Source organism: Ischnura elegans, chromosome 6 (assembly GCF_921293095.1).
Source record: "Ischnura elegans chromosome 6, ioIscEleg1.1, whole genome shotgun sequence".
NCBI classification, from domain to species: Eukaryota; Metazoa; Arthropoda; class Insecta; order Odonata; family Coenagrionidae; genus Ischnura; species Ischnura elegans.
The window spans coordinates 31,406,699-31,422,667 of NC_060251.1; positions in this window are offsets into that span (position 1 = coordinate 31,406,699).

A 15,969-nucleotide genomic window follows, 5' to 3' on the forward strand; every position below is an offset into this window, starting at 1 on the left:
TTTAGATTGAAATCATCAAAATGCCAACCGTGGAAGTTAATTTTTAAGACATTGCTGCACAGATGAGAAGACGTTTCCGATTCACAGTCTGGCGCTTTCTTCGAAAAAATGCAAGTAAAACCCATTCTGTTAAATAGTTTACCTTCTAAGTTATTGCTGTTTTAAATAACTAGAACTACTCGTAATCCTAAAGTTTGCCATTGAGATTTTTTTCAGAATCATTACAATCGTATCTAGATACTCGGAAAACAGGGAACTCCTGGCCGACAGGGAATAGCGAATACAATGGCATGAGGGACTACAATGGCCATAAGGGAACTCCTGAAGATGTATGCGGCGGTTCTACAAATTTCGAAAATTACGGCATATTTTCGTATGGGTACTTACTACTCTCAAACCGCTTGCATATTTAATGCTATTGAATTAATAACATCTTTACTGAATCATACATTAGATACCCTTCTTTAATCATTGAAATTTATGATAAACCTGACTAGAAGTAGGTAATTGAATTCGTAGCAGCTGACTAGCTGGAGAGTGGTAATTTACTATCTCATACTTGTTTATTTACATCTTAATGGTTACCTCAGGATAACTGCTGTAGTAACTACTGGTGTAATAACTGCTGAGGATTTAATCGATTTTTCAGTATTTTTCTTTGGGTATAAAAGTAGTTTATGATTCTCAAATTTCGAAGCATTCCCAGGAATTCAGACCCCAATCCACAAAACGTTTGAAGGATACGGTCTTTAGTGTACCCACACCAAATGAACCCCCTGGAAATGTAATCCCTCTATAAATTAATATAACCAAAATATTTTCGTGGCTACAGTCATGACTTGCCTGTTCCGTGACATAATGATTCGACAAACAAAGGAGAACTGTATGGCAGCTTTCATCAAACGCTTTTTGAATAAGATTAAATGGGTAGGTCGTCGACGTAGGGCACGCGTCAATCATACCTATTATTAATGATTGGTTTCATTCTCCGCGGACATCCTTGGCCTAAGTGCAGAGACAAAAGAGAAGCATGCTTCATGGTGCGCTGCGTCAGCGGTGGCACGTGACAAGAATGCTTAAGATGGCGGCCGCTGGACGAGGTGCATGACAATCAGCATTCGCTATGTCACTCGTCGACACGGCCGTGGCCAGCCGCGAGTAGAACATTCTAATATTGTCTTTCAGCTATTCAGAACAGCAGGGCTATTCGCTATCGTTAACTGCTCCCCCACATGTTTCGCGACACGCTCGCGTAATGACGGTAGAATCACGAAAATGACGATTCGCTCGTGAAACCTCCATGGCGGTTGGCTACTTCTCACCGCACAAACCCAAGCTGACGGAATCACTTCGTGCGACTCAATCCTTTTTGCATTAAAAGGAATTTCATTATGTATCTTTTTATTGGGATGAAACAAATATTTGATTCTACAAAAATAAAAACTGGAGATATGGTTAAAAAACTAAAAATCGTGTTTCAATTTTTTTGGGTTATTTTCCATTGTGAAGGCCTGAAACTGTGGGAAACACATAATTTTGGATGCACTTTAAGTGTATATTTTTTATTTTTCAAAATATCTTCGGGCACTTTTCATTATCTTAACCTCCTAGATCCTTTTGTGAGATTTCAAGGGGTTAAAATTAATAAATTATTGATCAAACATGCAAGGTAACTGTATCACGATATAAAAGAGACATTTTTTCTCAAGATCTTATGGTGCTTGTAAACAATTTCCTCATTTCAAAAATGAATTAAATGCCACCAGAAACGCATTTTGGACCATTGTGCGTCAAACGCAGCAAAAAAAATTACCCCCGGAAGTCGCGCCAACCAATCCCACAAGCCATGGGCGTACTCAAATTTTTTAATTCAAAAAATTAATATAAGAATAAAGCATGTAATCAAAATAAAAATATTTTTTCGAGCAAATAATTTTAAAAACTAATAAAGTAATGTTATAATTTTCTTAAAATTTGGGTTTTCTTAACCTTTTCTATGTTACAACTCGAAGGATCACGGCTTGCCCCCCTCTAATTTTGATCCTGGGTACGTCCTTACCACAAGCCATGGTCTAACCACGGCCGTCTTTAAACAGGCCGGAGGGATGATATTTGGCAACAACGCGGAGGAGGCCTGTTTATTATTTGTTTATCATTCTACAGCAGTGGACTCGTGGTGAATAAGATACTCGACATGACTCGTTTGAAGTTAATTTTCTTCCTCTAAACCCTATTTTTGCAGGAGATGACGTTAGAAGGTTCATTTTTTAACCTATCGTATTAGCTGTAGTCGAAGGTAAGTTATTTATTTGTAAGTTGAAGCGTTGGAAGATGATGAGCTCATACTCAATCAGTTCGACCTCCTGGAAATTATGAGCAAACCAATATTAATCACTGCCGAGGAATATTCGGGTCTCAATTACGTTTGTGGGTATGCTGTCAGGAAGGCATTGCAGCACTTAACCATTGATATATGTGCATGTTCATGTATTTCAAATGAGGGTAGTGAAGATGCCTATTTCATAGACTTTACACGGCACACGGAATTGCGCAATCTAACGTACGTGCGAAGGCGCAATCAAAATTGCGTCGTGTAAAGCGGTGAATTGCTAGAACAGATGCGAGAATGCGTGGACGCGAGACGGCAAAATAGCCCATGTTCTAATTTCGTTAGAACAGGGGCTATTTTGCCGTCTCTACTTACTACTTCCTCGGCACCACAGCCCGGTATGGGCTTTGGCCTCCGTCAAGACGCCTGTCCATTCTCTCCTGTTCTGCACTTTCTCCCACCATCTGACAATCCTCATAGCCTTTATGTCTTCTTCCACATCCTGCATCCATCTTTTCCTCGGTCTTCCTCTTTTTCTCTATCCATCCATATTTCCATGTAGAATCTTCTTAGGCATCCTTTCTTCACTCATTCTTTTTACATGACCTAGCCAAGCTAGCCGTTGGGTCTTCACAAATCTCACTATGTCTTCGCATCGGATAATATTTTCTATTTCCTTGTTTGTTCTTATCCTCCAAGTTACCCCATCTGTCACGGGACCATATATCTTTCGCAAAATCTTCCGTTCAAATATCCGCAGAGCTTGCTCGTTTCCAGCGGAGATGCTCCACGTTTCTGCTCCATATGTCACGACCGGTCTGATAAGTGTCTTATAGATCTTGAATTTCATCTCCTTAGATAGAATAGTTGACTTCAGGAGCTTAATATTAGCAAAGTAAGCCCTATTTCCAGCCATTATCCTCTTGTTGATCTCTTCTGTCATTGAGTTCTTACAGTTTAAATTAGTACCGAGGTAGCTGAAATATTTTACATTTTCAAAGTTGTACTGCCCAAATGTGACGTTTTGAGTCCATCTTCTGTCTTCCGTGGTCGACATTTTCATGTATTTCGTTTTTCTCTCATTGATTCTGAGCCCTATATTCTTACTCTTCTGTTCTAAGATTTTGAATATTTCTTTCAGAGAATCCATATTCCGTGCCATTAGAACTATGTCGTCGGCATAGGCATATGCCTGAGTAGATTTATGCACAATTGTCCCCTCTAACCCCAGTTCTTTCATGGCTTCATGTAGACCCAGATTAAATAGTACTGCTGATAGAGAATCTCCTTGTCTTACTCCAGTGGTTATCTTAAAGGCTTCACTAGTCTTGCCCCCGATATAGGCCTTAGCTTGAGATCCTTCCATAGTCATATTTACCAACTTAATTAGTTTTTTGGTATTCCAAATCCCTCCAATGCCTTCAACATTTTTCTTCTACTGACACTATCAAAAGCTTGCTGGAAATCAATGAAAAATATATGTAGGTCAATGTTGTACTCATAACATTTCTCCATGCATGCATGTCTCATTACAAAGATTTGGTCGGTTGTTCCTCTTCCCGGCCTGAAGCCACATTGGTATTCACCAAGGATTACTTCAGCATACGTGTTAAGTCTCCTCGGCAGTATACAAGAAAGTATCTTATAAGTGACATTTAGTAATGTGATTCCCCTATAGTTGCTGCATTGCAATTTATCTCCCTTCTTGAATATAGGCCAAATTAAACCAATCTTCCATTTCTCAGGCATCTCTTCTTTCTCCCATATTTCACATATCAGTCTACGTAGGTTCTTTGTTAATTTTTTTCCTCCATACTTGATTAACTCCGGTAAAATTTGATCTTCCCCGGGAGCTCTCCGTATCGACGACTCCTCCACCTCCTCAATTGATGGCCTACTAATACTGGTGTCCACCCTCATGTCCAACATTTCTCCATCCTCCTCATCTATCTCATTCACATTCAGCAATTCCTTAAAGTACTCGGCCCATCTTCCCATTGCTTCTTCCTCTGTTCCAACCAACCTCCCATTCTTATCCTTATATGCGTTTGTTCTTGGTTGAAATTTATTTGTCATCCGTTTGATTGCCTGGCATAACTTTCTACTTTCATTCTGTGCGTTCAGTTCCTCAATCTTTTCCACATACCCTTTTAAGTGCTGTTTTTTTTCTTTTTTCGTAGTATTTTATTTGCTTGTCTTCTGCTTTCTTTATATCTTTGACATTTTGTCTTGTCTCTTTCTGGATGGTGTTTCTCCGATCCATATTCTTCCTTTCTATAGCTTTTCTGCACTCATTATCAAACGATTCTTCATTCCTTGTTCTCTTTCTTTCTCCTATGGTCTCCTTTGCAGCCTCTTCCATAGCCTTCTTTTATATTATGCCATTTTCTCTCTATCGAGTCATTTACACTCAGGTTCTCTGCTACTTCTTCTAGTTTCTTACCCAGGATTTCCTGATATTGGGCTACAATTTTGCCGTCTCGCATCTGTTCTAGCAATTCACCGCTTTACACGACGCAATTTTGATTGCGCCTTCGCACGTACGTCAGATTGCGCAATTCCGTGTACCGTGTAAAACGGACTTATTTCTCCTTGTATGTCTGTAATAAGTGTTGGTCTTCATGCATTGGTCATTATGATGACTCTAGCAGAACCCAAGAATGAGGCTACATTTCTTAAAATTATCCTCCTTGACGATAATTTAAGAGGAATTTATGAAGACAGCTGTTTTCAGTGCAATGTACCGAACAGTTATTTTTTTTGCAAGATTTATTAAAACTCTGACAAATGTATTTCTAAATAATTATACTAAAGTGAGGAATAACAGATTGGATGCCGCTAGACACACTTCCAATAAGAGAAAATACTGTACAATTATGTGACTGCTTTCAATTCGGTGACTATATATTTCAATAAAATCATCTGTTTTATACATGACTAATTTGTATCATTCCTGTCTGCTCCTGCTTCACAATCAGCAATGGATGCACGATTATCCCGTGGTAAGTAAAACAGCAGTTTTTTTAGTGGATTTCCTTGCCGCAAAGCGATTTATTTTGCCGATATTCTACGCCGAAACAATAGACTTGATCGCAGGTGAGAGCAATCCCGCAGGCCTCCTAGATGACGGGCGCGCGACGTTGCCACATCGGTCACTCCGGCCTGTTTAAAGACGGCCGTGGTCTAACCCTCACCATTAAGCCATCCAGGTCCCTCAATTCACTTGACTAAATTATGCTACGGGTTGCGCTTTAGCTCTACCCCAAGGATTGTACCTCGAGGGAGATAAGGTTTCAAGGAAGCCTTGACCACTGACCAGTGCTGAAACTCATGACATCGCTAAGGCCACTCTTTGTGGTGATGTAATGTTTGGTACTTTACCGGCGAACAATAGCAGTGAAAATTTCTCGGGTTTTGCACCGGGTCAGATCCTCCATATCTCCTTCCAATGTTTCGACCAGCAACTCGCCTATCGCCCTCAGGATTCAAGAATGCAATGCCAATTCGTCAAATTCGACAGCACGGCGTCACGATCAACAGAGACTGTGGCTACCACATTAGCTACATACGGAACCACCTCTTAAAAATCTGAGAGGACTGGCAGCTAATCAGGAGACGCTGAACCGCTCTCAAACAGGGATATTTGAATATATACCCCGAGGCATGGATGAAATGGTATCGGATTCCTGAACCCTTGAATATGATGGGCGACTTGTTTGTCGAAATGTTGGAAGGAAATGTGGAGTACCTGACCAGGTGCAAAATCCGAGAAATCTTCACCCCCACGCTTTGTGGTAACTGTAGCTGCTCCTTTTGCCCAGTAAATGGATTCGAAAAACAAAATATCTAGCTATCTGACCTGCGTAAAAGCTACAGTGAGAATTGTCCCGAATAAGGGTTAGGTCGGCACTTCTCGTTGGCTCGGAGTCTTTCGAATAAGTTGGAGGCCATTTAATTTTATTCACATTAAGGGATCGATGAACCATCATGGCTTAAAAAAATTGACAACAAACAAAGTATTTCGAGCATGCATCCTTGGAAAGAAAAACCTGAAACTTTTGTCAAACCTACCTTATCTTGTAGCATGAGTGGCTCATTTACAAACATTTACCTTCAAGCTAACGCGATACTAGTTGGCGTTGTGGCATATTTTCAAGAGTTGCCGCAAGTAATAACTTGGAGATTTTCCCTCGGATGTAGTTATTTTGACGAAGCTCAATATAAACTCCCTAAAGGTCAAGGATAGCTCCGTAGGTCAAGGATATCCCACGGATATATCTAACGCCATTAAACCCGTTAGTGAGATCGTTCACTCAGACACGAAAACGCAATCCATTTAAGTAATTCGGTAGATGACCGGGAACAATAAATTAGATATGAAATACAAGGACGGAAATAAATTAATTTTTCTCATAAGTTAAAAACAAAACCACGCTATGGTTTCCACCCAGTCGCTACAAAAATTCGAATTTTTTCCTTGAGTCAACTGTAACTATCACGTTGATATTACCATAGAGTAAGTATATATAGAGAGCTCACCACACGTACAAAAATCGTATACGTTTTTGGTGTAGTTCTAGAGCGATTAACCAGATGTCACTAGAAGAATTTTGGCAATTTTTTTAATTTGCTCGTTCCACAAGTCTAAAAATATATTCTGAAGCAGAAAGGGTTGCTACGTTAAGTGGAGACGTTAATTATTCGATTTTGTTTATAACAATTGTTATAAAAAATATTTTCTCGAATTTCGGCTAGTTACTTCACTTTTCCGAGGTTATAATCCTAATCCATTTTCCGGCAGACTGTTCTTAGTATAAAGTTGAAACTTGCAGGAAATGTTCATATCACATTTTTTTCCATACTAGTAAACTTTAATTTGTTCATAACTCAGTTTCAACGTTGTTATGTGTGTTTATATATCTTTCGGACGAAAAATCTGGAATTTTGCAGGGTAAAAATCAATCGCCTGCTAACTTTCGTATCTTACGATATAGGTCCATATATGCTGCGTATGAAATTTGGACAAAACTATAAATTTATTTTTGGTGAAAGAATTGTAACTTTATCTCAATTACAAGGGGAGTAATGCATTTTTAATGGCCGCACCTCGTCAGGCTTTCCCTACTGGCCTGGGTCTACGCAGAAAGCTCCCGCCTCCTAAAAGAGTTCGTTTTGCCATCAGATAGGTTGGCGAGGCGAGGGTTTTGTTTTGACGAGGAAGAGATTTTCCGTGAGGTAAGATCTTTTCGCTTCAAGAGACAATATAATTCTTATTGATGGTCATCGCATCGTTGAACGATCAACATATCGGATGAAATACATTTCGCGTAGTGTGCTTCAGAACTTCAAATAGGAAATACCTCACTTTGGTGAAGTGTAAATGCTATTCACAACACCAAGTCCCGGAATATTACAATAAAAAGGGAATGCGAGATTGGATCTCTACATTGAACAACAATGCACTGTTTGCCTTTCGCTAACGGTCATAGCCTCTTCACCACAGTTGGTTACTAAAGCTTAAAAGTATTTGGTAATGAATTCTTAAGCGCGCAGCTTCAAACGAACACAAAGAGGTATGGATCAGCAGTAGCATTTTTGGGAATAGGGGTGGTCGGTGACCTTGATTTGTTTGCTCGATAGCGGGATGAGTAATGGCCCATTCTGTTACCACGTCGAAAATGGAAAGGTTTCTTTCGGCTGTACCAGTTTTCTACTTCAGGTCTTACGTACCTATGGGGCCGGGGATCATCTAATGCATGTTTTTGTCTTTCCTTGAGACCTTATTCTGATCAGAGTTGTGATAAGCGTCGTCTCGTCAATAACAAGACGCATTGTCGTTTGAGGAAAGTTTTGTTTTAAGCGTTAGCATTTAGTTGAGGTACTTAAAAGTAAAACAAATAGCGGCTGCAATTGGGCCCGGGTTCACTCATTGCTTAAATTCTTGCCTCATTATATGAATGAATCCCTTCTCCCAGGGGCCGAAAAACTAAATATCCAAAGATACATTTTACGCGGTGAGCATTTATATAACAATATCGAATGGAGTATTTTTGGCATATTCCAATTGTAAGATGCTGCGGCACTAGAAAAATATGGCGATTCAAAACTATCCGCCCTCCCCTTTTTCGGAATTAAACCTCCTATTATGCAGTTTTGTGTATCGAAACTGCAAGCAAAATTTGCTTCGTAGGCCTCATGGGGAATCCTAATTCGTAGGCTAAAATATGTTATCGCGTTAGAATCTTGAGTTATCCATTCATTAATTGTTATAAAACATTTGATTCTATGTATATTAGATATTGATTGCTTTTCGTACACATTTTAACAGTCCAAAACCTATTTTTTTGTCTTTAATAACAAGTTATTCATTTAAATACAGATTTTCAACACTAATACAGGATTTGTTATAATCATGCAACATGGCGTTGATCAGATTATCTCTGCATTCTCCTCGGGTTTCCACCGCGTCCGTTGGCTTTTGTCGATACTGTTCTCGCCGAAAGGCAACGGACGCGGTGGAAACCCGAAGAGAAGGCAGAGATTATGCAACATAAAGTTTTAAGTCCAAACTTCGAACTGCAACCGACCTGTTGACGAGCCTTTGCGGAGGTACTTCCTCTGAGTGGCTGAAATGTCATCTATCAATGATTTTCCCGAGGTGTAACCCTCATTTTCCTCCATTGTTGGGGACTTATGTCCCGACGAGTAAAAACTAGTGATGTGTTTATTGAAGGTTAAAAAACTTCCATCTGATGTAAAAACATTTCGACGGAGTCGACGTACAAGTAGCCCTCCGGCGCGAGAATGTAGGAAAATAAAATTGTGCAATATATATAATTATATTACCTTTGCTAATCCAAGTACATCTCACCGTATGAAAGTTAATCACAACCAAGTTGATTTTGATCAATCAATTAGAAGGTAAACGAAGAAGATTTTATTATATCCAAAGCAGAAAAAAGGAACAGTGTGCTAATCCGTAATAAGGTCTCATGCATCGCCAAATGTGATGATGTGTTGGAGGATACCTCATTCCTGATTCTCTCCCGTGATCCAACGGATAGATTCCAAAAAAGTGTTAAAAAAGCTTTATCTTCCTGCTGTAATTTTTTAAATTAGCCCCTAAATTAAATATCATCTTTAGGCAATTGCCTGGTTTTTCACGAAAATATAATATTAATAGCCCCACCATTTTGCCACACAAACTTCAACACCTCATACGTCACCATCCAACTCCAAGCTAGTTTCATTTGACGTAAAAAATCTATTTACTTCTGTACCTGTACAAACAACTTTGTTACTTATTGAGAGACCACAGTATTAAAATCAGTGTGTCTTGTGAACTTCATTGTCTAATGGAACAGCTTGCCAGCCAAAATTATTTTTTGTACAATAAGAATATTTATCACCAAACAGACGGCCTTGCGATGTGGTATTCCCTTTCACCTGTAATAGCCGAAATATTTACGTACAATTCAAAACGCCAATTATTTGATTCGGGATTTCTATCTCATATAACATCTTCTGGTACCGCTATGTTGACTACATCATTTGCCGCTGGACCGGAATTGTCAGACAATTAGATAATTTTCTGAATCTTTTAAATCCTCGACATCCTAATATTACCTTCGTAGTAGAAATAGAATCCAAATGGCACATAAACTTTCTCGATCTCTCCATATCCATAGTTGATGACAAACATGAATTTGGTTTATACAGAACCCCTTGTTATGGTGATACAATCATTCCGAGTTACTGATGCCATCCAACCTCCCAAAAGTTATCCTCCTTTCATTCTATGTTACATAGATTGGTCAATCTACCTTTAAATGCAGTCAACTTCAATTGTGAACTTTCCACAATGAAATCAATTGCAATTTCAAATGGCTACAGCTTTAATACTTAAACTAAAATCCTTCAGAGAAAGTTGAAAACGCGAGCTATTTCACAGCTTTGCTCCCTTCCCCCATCACAGAGAATTCTAAAAATTGGTGCCGGTCATTTTTTGTGGGAGACCTTTCCAACAGGCTTGCAAACAAATTCCCCAAAAATAAATTCAATGTTTCTTTTTACAACCCTTGCACTCTCGGTGAAGCTCTGTGTCGTAACAAAGACAAAATAGAACCCATCCATCAATCCGGCATTGCCACTTGAGCATGGCAATTGTGAATCATGCCACTTGAGTTTCATTGGTCGAACAGGCAGAAGTTTTATTATGAGAATGAAAGAACATAGAAGGTGCAGGAAACTGGGATGAAACGTCACTTATCGCCAAACATTTGGTACAGACTTTTCATTCTTGTCATTTTCAACCAGAATTTTCTCCACCCCTTCAATAACGGCGCAAGGCTTGATGTTTTAGAGCAGTTTGAAATAGTACAAATTTATACAAATATTCTTATTAGATATTAGATGTTCCCGTGGACATACCCCGTTAAGACGGTCTAAGGCTCCGCTACGCGGTGTCATAAAACGTCCGTTTTCGCAGTAAAATCCTGGGGGTGAGGGATCGGAGAGTAAAGAAGGATAGGGCAGGTTCTAAATTTTCATCCAATAGGATGAAACCAACCATTCACTGGGCCCTTGACAAAAAAGCATCGCCAAGCGCTGACACAGAGGCCACATAGGTTAAGCCGGTGTCCCACGGTCAAATTTGCATCAAAATAATTGTCCAAAAATTTTGATGCAAATTGCAAATATTTTGATGCAACTGGACGGGGGTGCCCCACGATGCATATCATTTGGACGAAAAGGAAAAGGAAAAAGACGATATTTATGTAAAAAAATTTGGAAGCTTATGGAAGTGAAGCATTCTGTCTTTTTTAGCAGGCGACATTGTCTGAACAGGCCTCTTGAACATTAAAGAGGCGAAAAAAAGAAAGCAGAAAGAATGCTGAACTTGGCTGGAAAGGGGGTATGAAAGCGTTGGAATAAGCATGCTAAACATGATGGAGAAGGAGTTGGTCGCCGATGTTCCCGTATATTATCGATAATAACTGACGATAAGTGAGGATATTAGCATGTCCCTTATTAGCAAGGCTGAGGGCAGAATAAAACGGCAGGATATAAACGTGAGGCAGTTTATTCCCGCGGTGAAAATATTATTAATAATTAGAATGATATTGTGGTTGAGAAGATGTTATGAATAGTGCTGTAAACGTGCATTTAAATCAAATTTTTCCTCTCCTAATCTAGCAGTTGCTAAAGACCAATTTTTGCTCATTTTTACTTTTAGGACCACACCAGGCGATGAAATAGACGATCACGAACGTATATATATATATATATATATAAATAAATGCCATGATAGGCCACAAAAACACAGACACAAATAAAAGAGGACTCACACGTTAGTTTCTTTCAAATTTTCGACCTCTTAGGGTCTTCGTCGGGAGGGAGGCAAGAAGAGACTGAGGACGAGGACAGAGGATGCCTAAAGGCTGAGGAGATTAGGATAAGATAGGGGAAGGGAGAGGATGGGGAATGGGGGATAGGAGAAGGCTATGGAGATCAGTGGGCCCTGTTAAGGCCAGGCGGGTTGAATGCTTGGTGTAGCCAAATGGAAGACAATTCAAGCGTTTTTAATTCTAGCGGTGAGGCGGAGGGTGGGAGAGAGGCAAGTATTCCTATGTGAAAGCAGTCATCAAATTCTAAATTATGGGAAAAGGCGTGGGTAGGGACAGGAAGCGAAGCAGATTGGGAAGTGGATTTGCAAGAAGCTCGATGGTTGTTAATCCGTAGGTTGAGTGAGGTGGTGGTTAAACCAATGTAGAAGGCGGGGCAGGAATTACATAAAAGGATATAAATTACGTTACTGGTTGTACAGGTGGGGGATGGAGTGGAAGGAAGCGGAAAAGTGAGAAATTTGTTAGGAAGTGGCTGGGTAATGAGGATAGCACACGTTTTGCACCGGGGTCGTTGGCAAGGGATAGGTAAAGAGCTAGTACGGGTGGTGAACCTTGAGAGTGGTTTAGTCGTTTTGAGAATGGAAGATAGATTTGGCGGCCGACGGAAGGATAAGGATGGACAGCTAGAGAAGATTTTTCCAGTAGTGACATTGTTAGAAAGAATCGGAAAAAGGCTTTTGATGATTCTGTTCAAAGCCTGCACGCCCGGGAAGTATGTGGTGGAAAGGGAGAGATGTGTGGTTTGTTTCTTGGTATGAATTTTGGGTTTGTAAGTATTGTGTAGGATTTTCTTACGCAGAAGGTTCTCAGGATATCCTCTACGAAGAAGGGAGTGGTGAAGATTATTAAGAAAAATGTCCAAGGATTCGGGATTATTGCAAATTCTGTGGCCTCTTACTGAGAGAGAGTAAGGAAGGGATTGTTTAGTGTGTGAGGGGTGACAGCTGTTGAAGTGAAGATATTGTTGTTTGTTAGTAGGTTTAATGTGGACTGAAGTGATGAAACTTTTATTTTCTAGGGAAATGGTAACATCGAGAAATGTTATTCGGGAGGGGGAATGGTTAGAGGTAAAAGATAGTTCGGAGAATTCATTGAGTGCTGAAATGAAAGAGCTCAGTGAGTCTTCTCCATGAGGCCAGAGAAGGAAGATATCATCTATATAGCGAAGCCAAAGTGACGGTTGAAGTGGGTAGGATGATAGGAAGGATTCTTCAAGGAGACCAAGAAATAAATTTGCGTATGAAGGGCTGAATCTGCTTCCCATGGCGCAACCTTTGATCTGCAAATAATGTTTATCGTTGAAGGAGAAGGCGTTTTTAGTGAGGATTAGGTGAGAGAGATCGATTAAAAAGTCAGTGCTGGGTATCTGAGGTGTAGGTCGATTGTCAAGAAAGTGTCGAAGGGAGGCAAGGCCTTCTACATGAGGTATAGAGGTGTATAGTGAGGTCACGTCGATAGTGACCATAATGATGTCTTTATCAACCGGGAGAGAGGTGGAATGGAGGCGATTGAGGAAATGGTACGTATCTTTAATGTAGGAAGGAAGGGAGTGTACAAGAGGCTGAAGATAATAGTCAATCATGATTCCCTCACTATGAGGCGTCAAAAAGCCCTGAAGAAACTGTCTTCCCTCTGCCATTCCTTTTTTCAAAACGGACTATCTTTACCACTAATCACTGCAAATCCCCCATCTGCCAGCCCACCTCTACACCTCTATAAACCCGACCTTGCACTTCTTCTCAACCTCCCTGCTCCCCCTCCTGCCACAGCCTCCCGGCCTCCTCCACAGAGGATCCCGCAGCGCGTTTTATCTCCTCCCCCCGGCTCCTCCTCTCCCCCTTCTGGAGATAATCAGTCTCCGGAGCATACGGTGGTCAACTTATCTTCCTACTCCCTCACTCCAGACGAAATATCCGTGCTAGATAAGGGATTATCTTTCTCGCCCACACCCAAAGTCGATCCTGTGATGCTCGTAAGCGACACTATCAAGTTTTGCCGACGGTTGAAATGGAAATTCTTCTGGGACGCTCAGTCCTCTCCAACGGCTCCGGCCGCTGTTCAAACTCCTAGCTCTCATCCCTCTCTAGCCAAATTCAAACCTCCTTCGCCTCACGAACCGAAACCTCTTCCCGCCAATCACCCTGTAGAAATATTCACCAATCTCCTTCTTTCCAAAGTTTCGGACCCCGCTTTTCTTAACTCTCTTCATCCTCCAACAAACCTCTCCACTACCGAAAAAAGAGCACTGAGCAATCTGAGAAAAAATTCTGATATTGTCGTTACTTCCTCAGACAAAGGATCTACTATTGTCGTGCTCAACTCCACCGACTATCTAACCGAAGCCCAAAGACAACTCTCTGACACCTCTTCCTACACACCTACCTCGCATGATCTCAACCCTGCCTTTCACCGAAACATCCAATCCTTTTTAAAAAGGAAAGCACCAAGAGAGGGCCTTTCTAGTGGAGACATTTCCTTATTATCTCCACCCCATCCGCGAACCCCTCACTTCTACATTCTACCGAAAATTCACAAGGCCAACAATCCTGGTCGCCCAATCGTCTCCTCTTTAAATTCCCCCACAGAACGAATCTCTTCCTTTATTGACTATTATCTTCAGCCTCTTGTACACTCCCTTCCTTCCTACATTAAAGATACGTACCATTTCCTCAATCGCCTCCATTCCACCTCTCTCCCGGTTGATAAAGACATCATTATGGTCACTATCGACGTGACCTCACTATACACCTCTATACCTCATGTAGAAGGCCTTGCCTCCCTTCGACACTTTCTTGACAATCGACCTACACCTCAGATACCCAGCACTGACTTTTTAATCGATCTCTCTCACCTAATCCTCACTAAAAACGCCTTCTCCTTCAACGATAAACATTATTTGCAGATCAAAGGTTGCGCCATGGGAAGCAGATTCAGCCCTTCATACGCAAATTTATTTCTTGGTCTCCTTGAAGAATCCTTCCTATCATCCTACCCACTTCAACCGTCACTTTGGCTTCGCTATATAGATGATATCTTCCTTCTCTGGCCTCATGGAGAAGACTCACTGAGCTCTTTCATTTCAGCACTCAATGAATTCTCCGAACTATCTTTTACCTCTAACCATTCCCCCTCCCGAATAACATTTCTCGATGTTACCATTTCCCTAGAAAATAAAAGTTTCATCACTTCAGTCCACATTAAACCTACTAACAAACAACAATATCTTCACTTCAACAGCTGTCACCCCTCACACACTAAACAATCCCTTCCTTACTCTCTCTCAGTAAGAGGCCACAGAATTTGCAATAATCCCGAATCCTTGGACATTTTTCTTAATAATCTTCACCACTCCCTTCTTCGTAGAGGATATCCTGAGAACCTTCTGCGTAAGAAAATCCTACACAATACTTACAAACCCAAAATTCATACCAAGAAACAAACCACACATCTCTCCCTTTCCACCACATACTTCCCGGGCGTGCAGGCTTTGAACAGAATCATCAAAAGCCTTTTTCCGATTCTTTCTAACAATGTCACTACTGGAAAAATCTTCTCTAGCTGTCCATCCTTATCCTTCCGTCGGCCGCCAAATCTATCTTCCATTCTCAAAACGACTAAACCACTCTCAAGGTTCACCACCCGTACTAGCTCTTTACCTATCCCTTGCCAACGACCCCGGTGCAAAACGTGTGCTATCCTCATTACCCAGCCACTTCCTAACAAATTTCTCACTTTTCCGCTTCCTTCCACTCCATCCCCCACCTGTACAACCAGTAACGTAATTTATATCCTTTTATGTAATTCCTGCCCCGCCTTCTACATTGGTTTAACCACCACCTCACTCAACCTACGGATTAACAACCATCGAGCTTCTTGCAAATCCACTTCCCAATCTGCTTCGCTTCCTGTCCCTACCCACGCCTTTTCCCATAATTTAGAATTTGATGACTGCTTTCACATAGGAATACTTGCCTCTCTCCCACCCTCCGCCTCACCGCTAGAATTAAAAACGCTTGAATTGTCTTCCATTTGGCTACACCAAGCATTCAACCCGCCTGGCCTTAACAGGGCCTAGTGATGGGTCGGTCATGAACGATCGAATCATGTGACCAGGGTCATCTCCGAGATTGATCGGTGAACGGGATCATTCAGATGACCGAGAGGGTCATTTCCTCCCGTCGGTCGTTCGTGACCGTGGACGTTCTCCATCAGTCGCGATCGTCGGTCATTCAT